The sequence below is a fragment of the Podarcis tiliguerta genome (assembly GCF_965153285.1).
Source record: "Podarcis tiliguerta genome assembly, chromosome: 3".
NCBI lineage: Eukaryota > Metazoa > Chordata > Lepidosauria > Squamata > Lacertidae > Podarcis > Podarcis tiliguerta.
In genome coordinates, this window is record NC_139536.1 from 8,019,429 (window position 1) to 8,036,369 (window position 16,941).

Genomic DNA, 16,941 nt, shown 5'->3' on the forward strand with positions numbered 1-16,941 from the left:
AGGAGCTGCTTAGTCATGCTGGCCACATGACCCGGAAGCTGTATGCCGGCTCCCTTGGCCAATAAAGCGAGATGAGCGCTGCAACCCCAGAGTCGGCCACGACTGGACCTAATGGTCAGAGTCCCTTTACCTTACCTATAATAATACAGTGGTACCTCGGGTTACATACGCTTCAGGTTACAGACTCCGCTAACGCAGAAATAGTACCTCGGGTTAAGAACTTTGCTTCAGGATGAGAACAGAAATCGTGCAGCGGCGGCACAGCAGCAGCGGGAGGCCCCATTAGATAAAATGCTGCTTCAGGTTAAGAACAGTTTGAGGTTAAGAACGGACCTCCAGAACGAATTAAGTACTTAACCAGAGGTACCATTGTAATAATAATAATAATAATAACAATAACAATAATAATAATAATAATAATAATAATAATAGTAATAATAATAATAGTAATAATAATAATAGTAATAATAGCAGCAGCAGCAACAACCCAGAATTGACAGATTCAGCCATTCCTAGCAGGGAGTGGTTGGTGCCAAGTGACTGGAGCTGGAAGCTCAAGACCAACAGTCCCTGCAAGAGACATGCTTCATTTTATTTTATTTTATTTTTGTTACTCTCCTGGAGCTTGCCAACCGTTCTCCCTCAGGCATGTGGCCACGGACCTTTGTGGTTTTCCTCTTGCCTCTTCTGAGCTCAGGGGGGGAACAACCTGCCTTTGAAATCCTCCAGTTCCCTATGTAACAAATGCAATAATACGTTGAGCTGACCACACTGCCGTAGTTTCAGTTTGCATCCCACATGCTTTCAACAGACGAGGGTGTCACAATCCCCAAGGACTGGCTATCCCTTGCACCTCTGGACTGAGTACAGAAAAAGTGTCATTTTAGGAAAAGGATTCAGCGTAACACTACCAGCAGGAGCAGCACCGCTGTTGCTGTTTTTGTCTTGCTCTGTTTCAACCCTGCTGGAGGTGTTTCCACAACCAACCTTCTTTAAGATCATGAAGCTCCTTCGTTTCCTTCTTGCTGCCTTCTTGATTATGGTGCTGCCTTCTCCAGGTAAGGGATAAACTGAGCTGGTCAATAAACCTTAAGGTAAAGGGTAAAGGGACCCCTGACCATTAGGTCCAGTCGCAGAAGACTCTGGGGTTGTGGCGCTCATCTCGCTTTATTGGCTGAGGGAGCCAGCGTACAGCTTCCAAGTCATGTGGCCAGCATGACTAAGCCGCTTCTGGCGAACCAGAGCAGTGCATGGAAACGCCATTTACCTTCCTGCCAGAGCGGTACCTGTTTATCTACTTGCACTGGCGTACTTTCAAACTGCTAGGTTGGCAGGAGTAGGGACTGAGCAACGGAAGCTCACCCAGTCATGGGGATTCGAACCGCTGACCTTCTGATCGGCAAGTCCTAGGCTCTGTGGTTTAACCCACAGAACCACCCGGGTCCCTCAATAAACTTTAATCCAGGCTTTAAAATGTTGTTTTGGTTGTTTCGCCTTTTCTCACTGCCACAGCAAGGCTATGAAATATGAAATATTTTCTGCCTTAGGGTAGGGAACCTGTGGCTCTCCAGACATCGTTAGACTCCAACACCCATGGCAATGATCAGGGATTATGGGACCTGTAATCCAGTAAGATTTGAAGGGCCACTGGTTTCCCACTCTGCCTCAGAGCAGGGCAGCCATACATCTGGGTTTTCCTGGACACGTCCAGGAATTGGACTGTCAAAATGGCATCCGGGCAGATTTTTGTGGAATCGGCAAAATGTCCCTACCGTAGGAGGTGCCTTATTCCAAATTTAACTTCCTGCGCATGTAAATCACAGACCCTCCAAGCATCCTTATTTTCCAGGGACAGTCCCAGATTTGCAGAAGCCGTCCCAGTTTCTAATTTGATCCTGGAATGTCCTGCTTTTCCTTAGGACAGAGATTTCAACCTTTTTGAGCCCATGGCTGCCTTGACTAACTACATTCTTTCTGCGACACCCCTTGCCTGCAGAGCTGGCAGCCTCTCCCCCTTTTTCGAATCCCCTCCCTTGTGGAGTGTTCCCTCAGCCTCCTCTCCTTGGGAGTCCTCTGGGCAGCTGCTGCCCCTGGTCTCTGAGCTGCCCCCCTGCCCCAAAGAGAGTTGCCTCCTCACACTGCCCCACAGGAGCCTGGGAAGAGGATGACCCCAGCCCCTGCCTGCCTCCCACTTGTCCGTCCATTCCCCCTGGCCATCACCCCCTGGACCCATTCGCCTGGGGAGCTTGTAGCCAGGGCTGCTGCAACAAACAGCTGTGCAAGCCTTTGAGAGGCAGAGATGCAAGAGGTTCATCAGAGGAGGGAGGGAAGGAAAGAGGGACAGAGACCAGCGTTGCCTGCAGCATCCCAGGGTGTCATGGCACAATGGTTGAAAACCATGGCCTAAGGACACCCCTATTTTCATGAGAGAAATGTTAGATGGTATGGAGTTATGTGACCCCTCGAGCCAAGGAGATATGTGACTACACAACTTTTAGAAGACACCTGAAGGCAGTCCTGTATAAGGAAGGTTGTTTTTTTAATGTGTTACGTTTTATTAAGTTTTTATATATGTCGGAAGCCGCCCCAAGTGGCTGGGGCAACCCAGTCAGATGGGTGGAGTGGTGTTGTTGTTGTTGTTGTTGTTGTTGTTGTTATTAGTAGTAGTAGTAGTAGTAGTATTATTATTATACCAGTTTTCATTGTAGAAATATTGGAGGGTATTAATTCAACGAAAAGGGCCTTGTTGTTTGTTCTTTTTACTGTAACAGGAACTGAGATGTTGTGTAGAGCAGACACGTAACTGATGTTACACCAACCCTTTGGAATTACTTAGAGGTTCATAGAATTGTAGAATTGGAAGGGACTCCAATGGTTATCTACGGTAGTCAATTATTATTATTATTATTATTATTATTATTACTACTCTGGGCGGCTTCCAACAAAATATTAAAATACAGTAATCCATCAAACATTAAAAGCTTCCCTAAACAGCTGATCTCCTTATTATACAGATTTTATCAAGAGGTGAAAACAAGTGCCTTTAAAAATTGTGTTCTTGCTAGGGCACCTGTGACCTTTGGGAGATCTCTGCTGAACTGATTTTCATTACCCTTTCTGAAACATTTTTTCCCCACCCTCCTCTTCCAATTTATCTCTTCCCATTTGCATAAAAATGGAAGGTGCCCTCGTCCTCTGCAATTCACGCAGCTGCCAACAGGGCAGAGTGAGGGGAAGGGAGGGTGGTTGGTCAGCTATGGGGAAAGGGCAAAGGGGCATGAAGGGTTGGGAGGGAGAGTCAGCAGCTCTGTGTGTGTTGGCCTGGATTGTTTGGAGAAAACTAGGAATGTTACGGTGCTACATTGTTGTCGTTTAGTCGTTTAGTCATGTCTCACTCTTCGTGACCCCCTGGACCAGAGCACGCCAGGCACTCCTGTCTTCCACTGCCACCCGCAGTTTGGTCAGATTCATGTTTGTAGCTTCGAGAACACTGTCTAACCATCTCGTCCTCTGTCGTCCTCTTCTCCTTGTGCCCTCCATCTTTCCCAACATCAGGGTCTTTTCCAGGGAGTCTTCTCTTCTCATGAGGTGGCCAAAGTCTTGGAGCCTCAGCTTCAGGATCTGTCCTTCCAGTGAGCACTCAGGGCTGATTTCCTTCAGAATGGATAGGCTGGATCTTCTTGCAGTCCATGGGACTCTCAAGAGTCTCCTCCAGGACCATAATTCAAAAGTATCAATTCTTCGGCGATCAGCCTTCTTTATAGTCCAGCTCTCACTACCATACATCACTACTGGGAAAACCATAGCTTTTACTATACGGACCTTTGTTGGCAAGGTGATGTCTCTACTTTTTAAGATGCTGTCTAGGTTTGACATTGCTTTTCTCCCAAGAAGCAGACGTCTTTTAATTTCATGGCTGCTGTCACCATCTGCAGTGATCATACAGTGCTATAGGAATGCTCTAAATGTGTGTTGTGGGTGTGCCTTTGGACTTCCGTATCACTGGAATGTAGCTGCCTTTAATTATTATTTTCTTATTATTATATGTTATTTATACCTCACCCATTTGACAGCGTTGCCCCAGCCACACTGAGCGGCTTCCAACATGTAGAAAAACATAACAAAACATTAAGCCTTAAAAAGCTTCCTTATACAGGGCTGCCTTCAGATGTCTTCAGATAAAGGTAATAACTTCATCCCTGCCTCTGCCCATTTTTGCCTATTGACATGCCTAGCTGGAAGGTTCTCCATGGCTTTAGGGACGCGGGTGGCGCTGTGGTCTAAACCACTGAGCCTCTTGGGCTTGCCTATCAGAAGGTCAGCGGTTCGATTCCCCGCAACGGGGTGAGCTCCCGTTGCTCTGTCCTGCCAACCTAGCAGTTTGAAAGTATACCAGTGCAAGTAGATAAATAGGTATCACTGTGGCAGGAAGGTAAATGGTGTTTCTGTGCACTCTGGCTTCCATCATGGTGTTTCGTTGCACCAGAAGTGGTTTAGTCATGCTGGCCACATGACCCAGAAAGCTGTCTATGGACAAACACCGGCTCCCTCGGCCTAAAAGCAAGATGAGCGCCGCAACCCCATAGTCGCCTTTGACTGGTCTTAATCATCCAGGGGTCCTTTACCTTTTACCTTTACCATGGCTTTAATGCCTTCCAGGTTCAATCCATCAGGCTGGCAGAGATGATTATTCAGTGATAAAAGGTAAAGGGACCCCTGACCATTAGATCCAGTTGTGGCCAACTCTCGGGTTGCGGTGCTCATCTCGCTTTATTGGCCGAGGGAGCTTCCGGGTCATGTGGCCAGCATGACTAAGCCACTTCTGGCGAACCAGAGCAGCACATGGAAACGCCGTTTACCTTCCCACCGGAGCGGTACCTATCTATCTACTTGCACTTTGATGTGCTTTCGAACTGCTAGGTTGACAGGAGCAGGGACTGAGCAACAGGAGCTCACCCCGTCACGGGGATTCGAACCACTGACCTTCCGATCGGCAGGTCCTAGGCTCTATGGTTTAACCCACAGTGCCAGCCGCATCCCACTATTCAGTGGTAGCCAGGGGTTAAGTTGGGAAGCAGCATGATGGATGTAGACATTCCCCTTTCTCGCATTAAACAAAAATCCAAGGGTTGGCAGAGAAAGGGAGTGGCAGCCAGGACAATAATTTTGCTTCCAGAAGTCAAGCTCACATACATAATGGCCCAAGCACAGTCATGTACCTACTGCAACTTGGGGGACAAGCTTGCTGTGAATACAATAACCTGTGACTATCTTTCCTTTCGAACAGGATCCTCCACCGCTCCAAGCTCTGATCTTGAATGTCAGCAGCAAAAAGGCCTGTGTTTTCCTGGTCGTTGTAGCCGCCCGTGGAGATCCATAGGGACGTGCAATGTGGTATTGCACCATTGTTGCAAGAGGTGAGAGGGAAATTCGGGAGGATGTAAACAGAGAAGCCTGCATACGTCTTTCCTTCATACGTTCGATGAAGTTTCCAAAAGATTCGTAGGTTGAAAAGGGTCATCGAGACCAACCTTCTGCATGTCTCTCAGTGGTCAATTCCTGAACATATACAACATGTTAATGTGTGTATATGCACAGATAAATAGGGGGGGTTTTTTTCTCCTTCCAGTGCAGATTTTATTTTATTTATTTCTTTATTCAATTTATATACGGCCCCTTCATCCAAAGACCTCAGGGCAATTCACAGACAAGGTAAAGAACAGTAAATAATTAAACCAAAGCAACAAGACAATTAACAGACACACCCCTTCCCACAGATACAGTAGACCCTCGGGTTACGTTACTCTCGAGTAATGTAAACTTCGGGTTGCAAAAGCGGCAAACCCGAAAGAAATGTGTGCGAATTTTAGCATCCACACTGAATGTTGAAACCAGAGTGCCTTCAGTAACATTCCAATGTTATTCTTTTGTTTACCAGAAAGAGGCATTTGCATTATCAGGAAAGAACGCAGAAATAAATAATTACCCAGATATCGTATCATCACATGATCCTCTGGAGCCATTGGATTCTGGGAAAGCGCCGATATCAAAGTAAGCATCATCCTGTCTCACAAACAGAAGAGACGCCTTGCTTCGAAGATACAAAAAGAAACAGCTTTTTCACTTCCAGTAAGGTCAAGTTTCATCGATATGTTATGGGAATAACATTGTGTGTCTTTGCATGGAAATATCTGCTGTCTGAATTATTAGAAATCTTATCATGTTAACTCCCAGCCCATTTGACTATCATTTATTCCAACAAAGGTATCTTTTCAATCCGCAACTCTTTTTGTCTGTTTTATTTTAATAGGATGAGTTGTGGAGTGGAGTTTCTTCCTATATTTCTAATTAAACACTCATGTAATTCCACTACAGCGGTACTTAATCCGTTCCGGAAGTCTGTTCTTAAACCGAAACCGTTCTTAAACCAACGCACACTTTCCCTAATAAGGCCTCCCGCTGTTGGTGCCCTTCCACCATTCGGATTCCATTCTTAGACCGAGATAAAGTTCTCAAACCGGGACACTATTTCCGGTTTTGCAGAGATTGTAAACCGAATCGTTCTTAAACCAAGGTACCACTTTATTACCATATTTTTTGCTCTATAAGACTCACTTTTTCCCTCCTAAAAAGTAAGGGGAAATGTGTGTGCATCTTATGGAGTGAATGCAGGCTGTGCAGCTATCCCAGAAGCCAGAACAGCAAGAGGGATTGCTGCTTTCACTGCGCAGCCATCTCTCTTGCTGTTCTGGCTTCTGAGATTCAGAATATTTTTTTTCTTGTTTTCCTCCTCCAAAACCTAGGTGCGTCTTGTGGTCTGGTGTATCTTATAGAGCAAAAAATACGATCGTTTTCCAGGAGGGGGGGGGGAACCTGGTCTTTCCCAGAATCCTGTGGCTATGCTGCCACCTTGAGGCCAAAATATAAGCTGCCAATCAATCTGACATCCTTTACAACAGTAGTTTTAAAAATACAGTTTCCTTGCAAGTTCTTAGTGGATGCTAATCTAACCTGGAGAACGACAGCAGCTTTTAAGAGAGTAGAAAGTTATCTAAGAAGGTCTTTAATACCACAGTGTGACCATACACACAGAGAGAGAGAAAACCTCTTTTTGATCCATATCTGATCGAACAGGCTTAGCAAATTAATTTGATTTCCTCTCCAAGGAGCTCAAGGTGGTATACACAGTTCTCTGCCTCTTCATTTAATCTCCACAACAACCCTGTGAGGTAGGCTAGGTTGAGAGGTGGTGACTGGCCCCCAGGGGCACCCAGTGCACTTCATAACCAAGGGGCGATTTGCAAACCTGGTCTCCCAGCTCCTAGTCCAACACTCTTAACTCAGTGGTTTTCAACTTTTGGGTCCACGGCTCCCTTGACCAACCACATCCTTTCTGCATCTCCCCTGTGGGAGCCACCAATTCCAGGGTTCAGAATGTAAGCCAGGGGTAGACAACCTAAGGCCCATGGGCCGGATGCGGCCCAATCGCCTTCTCAATCCGGCCCACAGACAGTCCAGGAATCAGCGTGTTTTTACATGACCAGAATGTGTCCTTTTATTTAAAATACATCTCTGGGTTATTTGTGGGCCTGCATGGCGTTTTTACATGAGTAGATTGTGTGCTTTTATGTAAAATGCATCTCTGGGTTATTTGTGGGACATAGGAATCCATTATTTTTTTTCAAAATATAGTCCAGCCCACCACATGGTCTGAGGGACGGTGGACCGGCCCACAGCTGAAAAAGGTTGCTTCCCCCTGATGTAGGCGTTCCAAAAATGGAGAGCAGGGCAAAGGGTGAAGCTAGGAATCTGGGATGTGACTGGGAGGTAGCAAGGAGGAAGAAGAGGAGGACAACTCAAGGAAGGAAGGTGATGGGTTCGAAGCTGCCAGCTCCCTTGAATGTTCCTCAGAAAGAGAAAGCGAGAAAGCTAATGCAAGAAGATACGGGCTGCAAGTTCCTCAAGTTTCCCCAGGGTGCCATGGCACACTGGTCGGCAACCAATGCTCTAACCACTACACCTCACTGGCTCACCACTTCGGTGTTTTTGAAGCAACACAAAAAAAAAAACCTACAAAAGCTGTCTGACTTTTTTGCGCCAACATGCATCTCCTGGTAGGTCTGGGAGTGTTCCACATCTGAAACCCTGGAGTGCTAACCATGTTAACCATCATCATCATTTTTTAATTTGTATACCATCTTTCTATCTTACGATACTCAAGGCAGTTTACAAGCTGAAGAAACAGAAAATGTACATCTTATAACAATCTAATGCAATACAAAAATGTGATAATAAAACTTTAAAAGAGGCAACCTACATCAAAAAGGTAACATTCAACAATCATTAGAATAGTATTAGATAATAAAAACATATAAAAGTTAAACAGAAATCCACTCAACAGTTACAAGAAATAATTTCTAAACTATAATCAATAAAACAACAGCAAGCCATAGTACATGAAATACAGTGATGCCCCGCAAGACGAATGCCTTGCAAGACGGAAAACCCGCTAGACGAAAGGGTTTTCCGTTTTTCAATGCGCTTCGCAGGACGAATTTCTGTATGGGCTTGCTTTGCAAGACGAAAATGTCTTGCGAGTCTTGAGATTTTTTTCCGCTCCCCAACCCCTTTTTCTAAGCCACTAAACCGCTAATAGCCTTTTAGCAGCTAATCCGCTAATCCCTTAAGCCTTTAATAGCCACTAATAGCCGCTAAACCGCTAATAGCGCTAATCCGCTAAGCCGCTAATAGGGTTGCTTCGCAAGACAAAAAAACCGCTAGACGAAGAGACTCGCGGAACGAATTAATTTCGTCTTGCGAGGCACCACTGTAATACAATACAAATTGAGAAGCAGAAGACTAGAGGGTGGAGCAAGGCAGGTGGAAGGAGGCCTTGCCTGATGGAGTCTCTCCCCTCACAGTTCTTCCTCCAGGCACAGCTTCCTCATGAGGAGACCCAGGGCAAGGCTAGTGGAAGGAGGCCTTGCCTGATGGAGTCTCCCCCTCACAGTTCTTCCTCCAGGCACAGCTTCCTCATGAGGAGACCCAGGGCTGGAGGGGGGGGGCAAGGCTAGTGGAAGGAGGCCTTGCCTGATGGAGTCTCTCCCCTCACACTTCTTCCTTCAGGCACAGCTTCCTCATGAGGAGACCCAGGCCGGAGGGAGTAGAAGGCATCTCTCTATGTTTGAAGGTAGCCAGATGTTTTTTTAAGAAGCAGGCTGGTTGTGGAACTGCTTCCTTGGTTCCACATTTCTGGCCCCATTTCCCTCCCCCCCCCCCAGCTGTAGGAGAGCTGTTGAAAACAGTTGTGCTTTGTCTGGCTTTACTTATAGAGAGCAGAGGTGGATCAAACCGATTGGGCACCCAGGATGGCACGTGTGCCCTGTGCCCACGGGTGGTGCCAGCCACCCGCGGGGTGGGGCGAGCCAGGGCAGGATGCTCCGTGGAGCCTCCGAGGAGTCTGCCTGCCTCCTCCCACTCAGCCGCCCTACAGCTGGGGGAGAGATGGCGGGCAGAGCATTTGGGGAAGCGCAGAGCCTGCGCATGCCCAAGTCTTCTTCCCGGACACTGAGGTCCAGCACTGAGGGCCTTCTGGCGGTTCCCTCACTGTGAGAGGCCAAGTTACAGGGAACCAGGCAGAGGGCCTTCTCGGTAGTGGCGCCCGCCTTGTGGAACACCCTCCCACCAGATGTCAAAGAGACCAAAAACTACCAGACTTTTAGAAGACATCTGAAGGCAGCCCTGTTTAGGGAAGCTTTTAATGTTTGATGTATTACTGCACAGTGGTATCTCGGGTTAAGTGCTTAATTCATTTCAGAGTTCCGTACTTAACCTGGAACTGTTCTTAACCTGAAGCACCACTTTAGCTAATAGGGCCCCCTGCTGCTGCCGCGCCGCTGGAGCATGATTTCTGTTCTCATCCTGAAGCAATGTTCTTAACCTGAAGCACTATTTCTGGATTAGCGGAGTCTGTAACCTGAAGCGTATGTAACCCGAGGTACCACTGTATTTTAATATTTTGTTGGAAGCCACTCAGAGTGGCTCTGGAAGCCCAGCCAGATGGGCAGGGTATAAATAATAAATTAGTAGTAGTAGTAGTAGTAGTAGTCACCGCGTCACTCCCAGGAGAGACGCGTGGCTTGGGCGTGCTGCAGACCCTGCAGTGAGTGTCACCCGGCATTTTGTCCCCCCCCCCAGTGGTGACACCTGGGGCAGCCCACCCCTACCGCAACCCCTTCCTCTGCCCCAATAGAGAGGCAGTTATAGACAAGAGGCGTCGTTTGGTGGATTGCACAGCCTTATGCGTTACAACATTCCTGCATCCATGGTCCTCGCCATGCTCTGATGCAAGGGGACGCAGTGCTTGCAGTTCCACCTGTACAAACCTCAAAGGGATTTCTTCACAGCTCCCAAAACGTTGCACAGTCGAGGTTCTTTCCCTGCTGTTGGAACACTTCATCTGAGTACAGTTTTATGGCAGGCCGGTGCCATCTGCTGGACTGTTACGAGAGTAGCACAGAAGCATTTAAACTAGGGTGTAATCCACTCCCACACATCTGGATTTAGGAAACATATCTCCCGGATCAAAGCCTTGGTGCCTGTCTTTTTAGAAGTTAATTGCTGCCTCCTGCTCCCATTGCTACATCAAAGGAAAAGCTGGGAAATGCAAGACTGTGCAAATCTCTCAAAGCTCCCAAACTAGACCGCAGTCTGCATTTGTGGTACGCAAAACTGAATGCAACGAACTGGCTGCAAACAGTCAGTGAAACCCCATTTTTGCTACCCTTCTAAGCCTAAAGATGGGAGGCGGGTGGCGCTGTGGGTTAAACCACAGAGCCTAGGACTTGCCGATCAGACTTGCCGGTTCAAATCCCTGCAATGGGGTGAGCTCCAGCTGCTCAGTCCCTGCTCCTGTCAACCTAGCAGTTCAAAAGCACGTCAAAGTGCAAGTAGATAACTAGGTACCGTACCGGCAGGAAGGTAAATGGTGTTTCCGTGCACTGTTCTGGTTCGCCAGAAGCGGCTTAGTCATGCTGGCCACATGACCCAGAAGCTGTACGCCAGCTCCCTCGGCCTATAGAGTGAGATGAGCGCTGCAACCCCAGAGTTGGCCATGACTGAACCTAATGGTCAGGGGTCCCTTTACCTTTAACTAACTAACTAACTAACTAACTAACTAACTACTAACTAACCAACCTATATATGGCCACTCAACGTCTTTGATATGAGGAACTGGCCATGTTGTAGGTGCCACATAATACTCATTCCTCCCTTATATGAAATTGATGTTTTTGTGGGGCAGCCCCTTTAGAACTCCCTGCCTATTGACACCTGTACTCTGCTTGGCGTTTGCCTAAAACATTTTTTTTAGGCAAGCCCACCCAGCCACCGACTTGCATTTCAACCTTTTTGGCTGTTAATTTAAAATGCTCTTAATTATTTTAGACTGTTTTCACCGATAATTTCAATATTCCATGTAAAACAAGCAAATCTTTCTTTGTTCAATAAAATAAACAAATTGCCATGCGTGCCTTCTCCCCCGCCCCAGGCAGCTTCAAATGACATCCGTTGCCCCCAAACAAGCCACATTAATTGCATTGCTCTCGAAGTCTTTTTCTCCCGTAGTTATGAACACCCAGCTGAAGTAATTGCAGGTCCTCCGCCAACTGGCGATATCTTTTACATCCTCGGTCTTCTAATAATCTGTTAGCACCAACTGTTACTTCTCTGTAACTAAATTTACTTTCGAGATCTCCAAGGAGAAGGTCCTGGGCGGGATCCTTACTTTCATATCAGCTGTCATAACATGTAATTCGAAAGGAACCACTTACACACACACACCCTACTGAATTCTGCAAATATTTGTAAAGCAAGTCACTGCATGAAGACCTAATGCCGTTATGTTCAGCTTCGACGTTAAGTTCAAGTGTACAGTCAAACCTTGGTTCCTGAACGCCTCCCTTTCGGAACGTTTCGGCTCCCGAACGCCAAAAAACCCGGAAATAGACAAGGAGTCACAGAAGAGAAGGCCTGTTCTCAGGTTGCCACCCTCTGGACCTCTCAAGGAGTAGGCACACGAAGGAGGGCCTCAGAGGATGATCTTGTCGGTTTGCAAGCCCCCTCCATAGAGACTGGCCCCTCTCACTGTCCTCGGAGCTTGCTTACCGGTAACCTCCTCTGGCTGATATCCAGACAGACCAGGGAGATTTTGATAGGCGACATTTTCCCAAGCGTGGGTAAAATGCACAACCCCTCCCTCCTGCTTCCGCAGTGGAAAGAAAATAAGTCAGAAATCTATTTACAGGATGTTTATTTCTGACATTACAGCACTAAAGAAAAACACGTCCTTTCAGTTCAGTTCTTCAAGCAAGTCAGACAAACTTCCTGAACATGTGCACACAGAAGGTTTCAAGTTACACTCTTCACAAAGACTTATCCAGCCTGTGAACGTCCTGGGAAACTCCTCTTTCCCACAGATAGGCGCATCATGTGATGTCAACAATCTGTGTGTCTGCAGCGGTGATGTTTCCATATACTGACAGATCTCAGTGTCCAGGTATGGAAAGAGGCGGTCCTTGTGGTTAGGCGAGCCAACAAGAAAACTGGTCCCAAGCTGTTAAGGGGTTTAAAAGTTAAAATTAACACCTTGAACGTGATCATCTAGATCAACACCAAGTGCAAGGGAAAGCGGTATATTATCTCCATCGCCTTATTTATTTATTTATTTGTTTGTTTTGTCAAAGAATAAAAATGGGCACCCCACCACAGAGACCATTCCATTGCAACTATCCAACCTCCCGAAATTTCAACACCTCTTATGATGGTTTGACCCCTTTCTGTTTTAGCAATACAAATTCTACAAACACATTTCATATCTCCTCACGTCTTTGTTTTATTAATAATAGTATTTGTAAATCACCGACTCATTAAAAAAAAAAATACAGCATGGTACCTCACAATGAAACCATTAAAATATCATAAAATACAGGAGAAACTACCGACAGTGAATCGCAGTTGTTTGCTAAAATGCTGGGGGACTGGACACAAAAACAGCAGGTTGACAAGATATCAAGATTGTAAGTGCCAATCTGATTTCAAAAGAAGAACCGTCTTCCTGGAAGATTTCAGGACTTCATCGCACAGCCCATAGTTAAACTACCGAACTCCCTTCTGCAGGAGGCAGTGATAGACGGCTTTAAACGAGGATGAGACAAATTCCTGGAGGAGAGGACTATCAGTGGCTCCTAGCTGCGATGGCTTTGCAGCAGTGCTTTTGAAAACCAATTGCTGGGAGGGGCTGTTGTGCTCCTGTTCTGATTGCTGGTTTCCCCCAAGCATCTGGTTGGCCGCAGTGAGAACAGGAAGCTGGGCTTTGTTGTAAACAAAATCTGCCCTTTTCCCTTATGGGGTATCCAAGAGCCCATATAGTGTCCTTACGTAGTCTCCTATTGGTAGGAGAAAATAACAGAGGCCAACCAGTGAATACAGTGGTACCTCGGGTTACATACGCTTCAGGTTACAGACTCCGCTAACCCAGAAATATTACCTCGGGTTAAGAACTTTGCTTCAGGATGAGAACAGAAATTGTGCAGTGGCGGTGCGGCGGCAGCGGGAGGCCCCATTAGCTAAAGTGGTGCTTCAGGTTAAGAACAGTTTCAAGTTAAGAATGGACCTCCGGAACAAATTAAGTACTTAACCTGAGGTACCACTGTATTGAGAAGCAAAGCAGCTAGTAAGCCTGATCTTTATTGATCTGTTGCAACAGGGTGCTCCCCTCACACGCAAGAAAGGAGGAACCACCCATAACCAAGGTGTGCCCGTCCTTATATAGACATTTTAAATTGCCGGCCCTGGAGTCCAAGACCACCCCCAGAAACATCACACATAAATCTCAGAAGGGGTGTAGCTCAAGACCACCCCCAGACACATTATACCTACATCACAGAAAGGGTGGTCTATAGCAGAAATCTGAGTGCATTGTTTATCTCCTGTCGTTTATCTCCTGTCTGGCAGGTTACCTGTTATTGCTTACTTGACTGAATACCCTGGGGAGCCTGGCCAGTCTTTTGTAATGATAACATCAGTGGTACCTCTGATTATGTTCTTAATTTGTTCCAGAGGTCCCTTCTTAACCTGAAACTGTTCTTAACGTGAAGTACCACTTTAGCTAATGGGGCCTCCTGCTGCTGCCGCGCCAACGCCGTGCGATTTCTGTTCTCATCCTGAAGCAAAGATCTTAACCCGAGGTAGTATTTCTGGGTTAGCGGAGTCTGTAACCTGAAGCGTATGTAACCCGAGGTACCACTGTGCTTAGTTCTGAGCCAGGTCACTGGCTCACCCTATTCATACACAGACATACCCTTAAGACAGGATTTGTGAAGGAAAAGACAATGGGGAGACTTTTCCATTTTCCTTTGACCTTGCAGAGAAAACATTTGGTCAGTTTGGGAGCCAAAAATGGTTTCAGGTCAGTCTTCCTGTGCTGATCTATGTACGTGCTTGGTTGGTACGTTTAGGAACATTTAATATATATCTAAGACCTTAAAATTCTTATCACAGCTTGATGACCACTTGGCCTTATCCCCCACCTTGTTCTTATGTTCTTATGCGAGGCTCCTCCGCCAAGGAAGCCCCAATTGAGGGTCAGTTTTGCTCACAACTCTAAGCGGTCCTTTCCGGCCACAGGCTGCCTTAGACAACTGCAGAAAGTCTCCTCCGATTGCTCAAATATCACCTACTAGCTTGAAGTTCAAAAGGCAGCATTCCACTTGCACACCCGTTTTGGTCTGGGCAATTGAAGGTGTTAATTGCCTTTTAGCAATTGCCCCGAAAGCAAAGCCCAGGGTTTGCATTTTAAGCCTTCGCTGAGCAAGGCCAAGGTCACGCCAGAGAGTGGTGAAATCCGATCTGAGGCTTCAATGGGCAAAGGCAGCCAGCTAAGCTGTATATGCTTCATAGCAGAGGCTTCGGGTTTCGCCATTAAATCTCACAGTGGCACATGGCACAGCTCCATAACCTGAGTGTGAATGCACGGGGCATGTGCATTTCCTTAGAAATCGAGGAACAGTTGCACTTGAAATTCTATTTCCTCCAGGCATGCGCTGCGGCATGGGTGGGTGACATTTAATCCGGCCCGCATCGCAAGCTGTTTTCACGGAGTTCTGAAATATACTCGGAGTCCTGTAGTGATTTCATGCTCTTTATTGCAGCTTGTAAAACAGTGATTGAATTGCCCCCCCAAACCTCAGGCTTTTATATACATTATTTACACAATGATTCCCATCTGACTGGCTGATTCTGCTTCCCTCCTGGAGCCTGATTGGTCTTCTCCTGCAAGCCAATCAGTTGTTGCATTCTAGGATCCTACTAGCCTATTGTTCTAGGATCCAAGGTTAGTACAGTGGTGCCTCGCAAGACGAAATTAATTCGTTCCGCGAGTTTTTTCGTTATGCGAGTTTTTTCGTCTTGCGAAGCACCACTGCATTTAAACACTGACAACGGCGGGGAGGGGCAGGGAGAAGCAGGACAGCTGCCACAGCCGGTACCTCAGACTCACCCGCGCATTGTGGCCACCGTGCGACGCGGCTGCTGGAGGGCGGCGGGGCTCAGGAGTGCGACTCCAGGGAGAGAGAGGCACTGGCGGCAACGGCTCTCTGAGGGGAGCGCAGCGGCGCGAGGCACTAACCGTCAGCTGGAAGGTGGGAGGGAGCCGGAGGAGCGGGGAAGCGAGCGTGCATGCGTGCAGTGACCGTCGCCATGACACGAGAGGCAGGGCCGTTTCGTCCAGCGAAGCAAGCCCTTAGGAAAATCCGTCTTGCGAAGCACCTCAGAAAACGAAAAACCCTTTCGTCTAGCGAGTTTTTCGTCTTCCGAGGCATTCGTCTTGCGGGGTACCACTGTACATAACAAGTTCAAAAGCTGCTGAATCCTAACAGGAAGGGTCACTGGCAGGACTTCCACAAGAAGAAGAAGAAGAAGAAGAAGGAGGAGGAGGAGGAGGAGGAGGAGGAGAAGAAGAGGAGGAGGAGGAGGAGGAGGAGGAGTTTGGATTTGATATCCCGCTTTATCACTACCCGAAGGAGTTTCAAAGCGGCTAACATTCTCCTTTCCCTTCCTCCCCACAGCAAACACTCTGTGAGGTGAGTGAGGCTGAGAGAATTCAAGTGTAACTAGCCCAAGGTCACCCAGCAGCTGCATGTGGAGGAGCGGGGAAGCGAACCCGGTTCACCAGATTACGAATCTACGGCTCTTAACCACTGCACCACACTGGCTCTTTACATCCAGAAGGTTCCCAGTTCAATCTCTGGCAGCTCCAGCTAGCGCTGGGAGTGTCCCATGCCTGAACCCTGAAACAGCTGCTGCCAGTCAGTGTAGGTTAGAATTGCCATACTGTTGTGTCCAGACATATGGCAACTCATGTTGCAAGGCGACTTGCCTTCAAAATAGCTCAGACTTTTTGCAAAAAAAAAAAAGAGAGAGAGAGAGCTTTGGGCAAAACTAAGACTTTCGTTTCCAGATTTTCACTTTTTGAAATAAGGCAACCCTAGTTGAGTTAGATAGACCACTGGTCTAACTAGGTATAACTCAGTGTCCTAAGGTAAAGGTAAAGATATCCCTGACTGTTAGGACAAGTCGCGGACGACTCTGGGTTGCATGCTCATCTTGCTCTATAGGCCAAGGGAGCCGACATTTGTCTACAGACAGTTTTTCCGGGTCATGTGGCCAGCATTACTAAGCAGCTTCTGGCTAACCGTTGTTAGCCGCCCTGAGCCCGGCTTCGGCTGGGGAGGGCGGGATATAAATAAAATTTATTATTATTATTATTATAACCAGAGCAGCGCACGGAAACGCCGTTTACCTTCCCGCTGGAGCGGTTCCTATTTATCTACTAGCACTTTGACGTGCTTTCAAACTGCTAGGTGGGCAGGAGCTGGGACCGAG

The 16,941-nt window shown here is 47.2% G+C and overlaps 1 long non-coding RNA gene across 1 annotated transcript; it reads left to right on the top strand.

The window, feature by feature from the left end:
- The first annotated feature begins 979 nt into the window (after nucleotides 1–979).
- LOC310674055 lies at nucleotides 980–6,212 on the top strand. The gene is made up of 3 exons (XR_014509363.1): nucleotides 980–1,058; nucleotides 5,288–5,417; nucleotides 5,939–6,212. It is a non-coding gene; the product is annotated as an uncharacterized lncRNA (long non-coding RNA).
- Nucleotides 6,213–16,941: the final 10,729 nt, after the last annotated feature.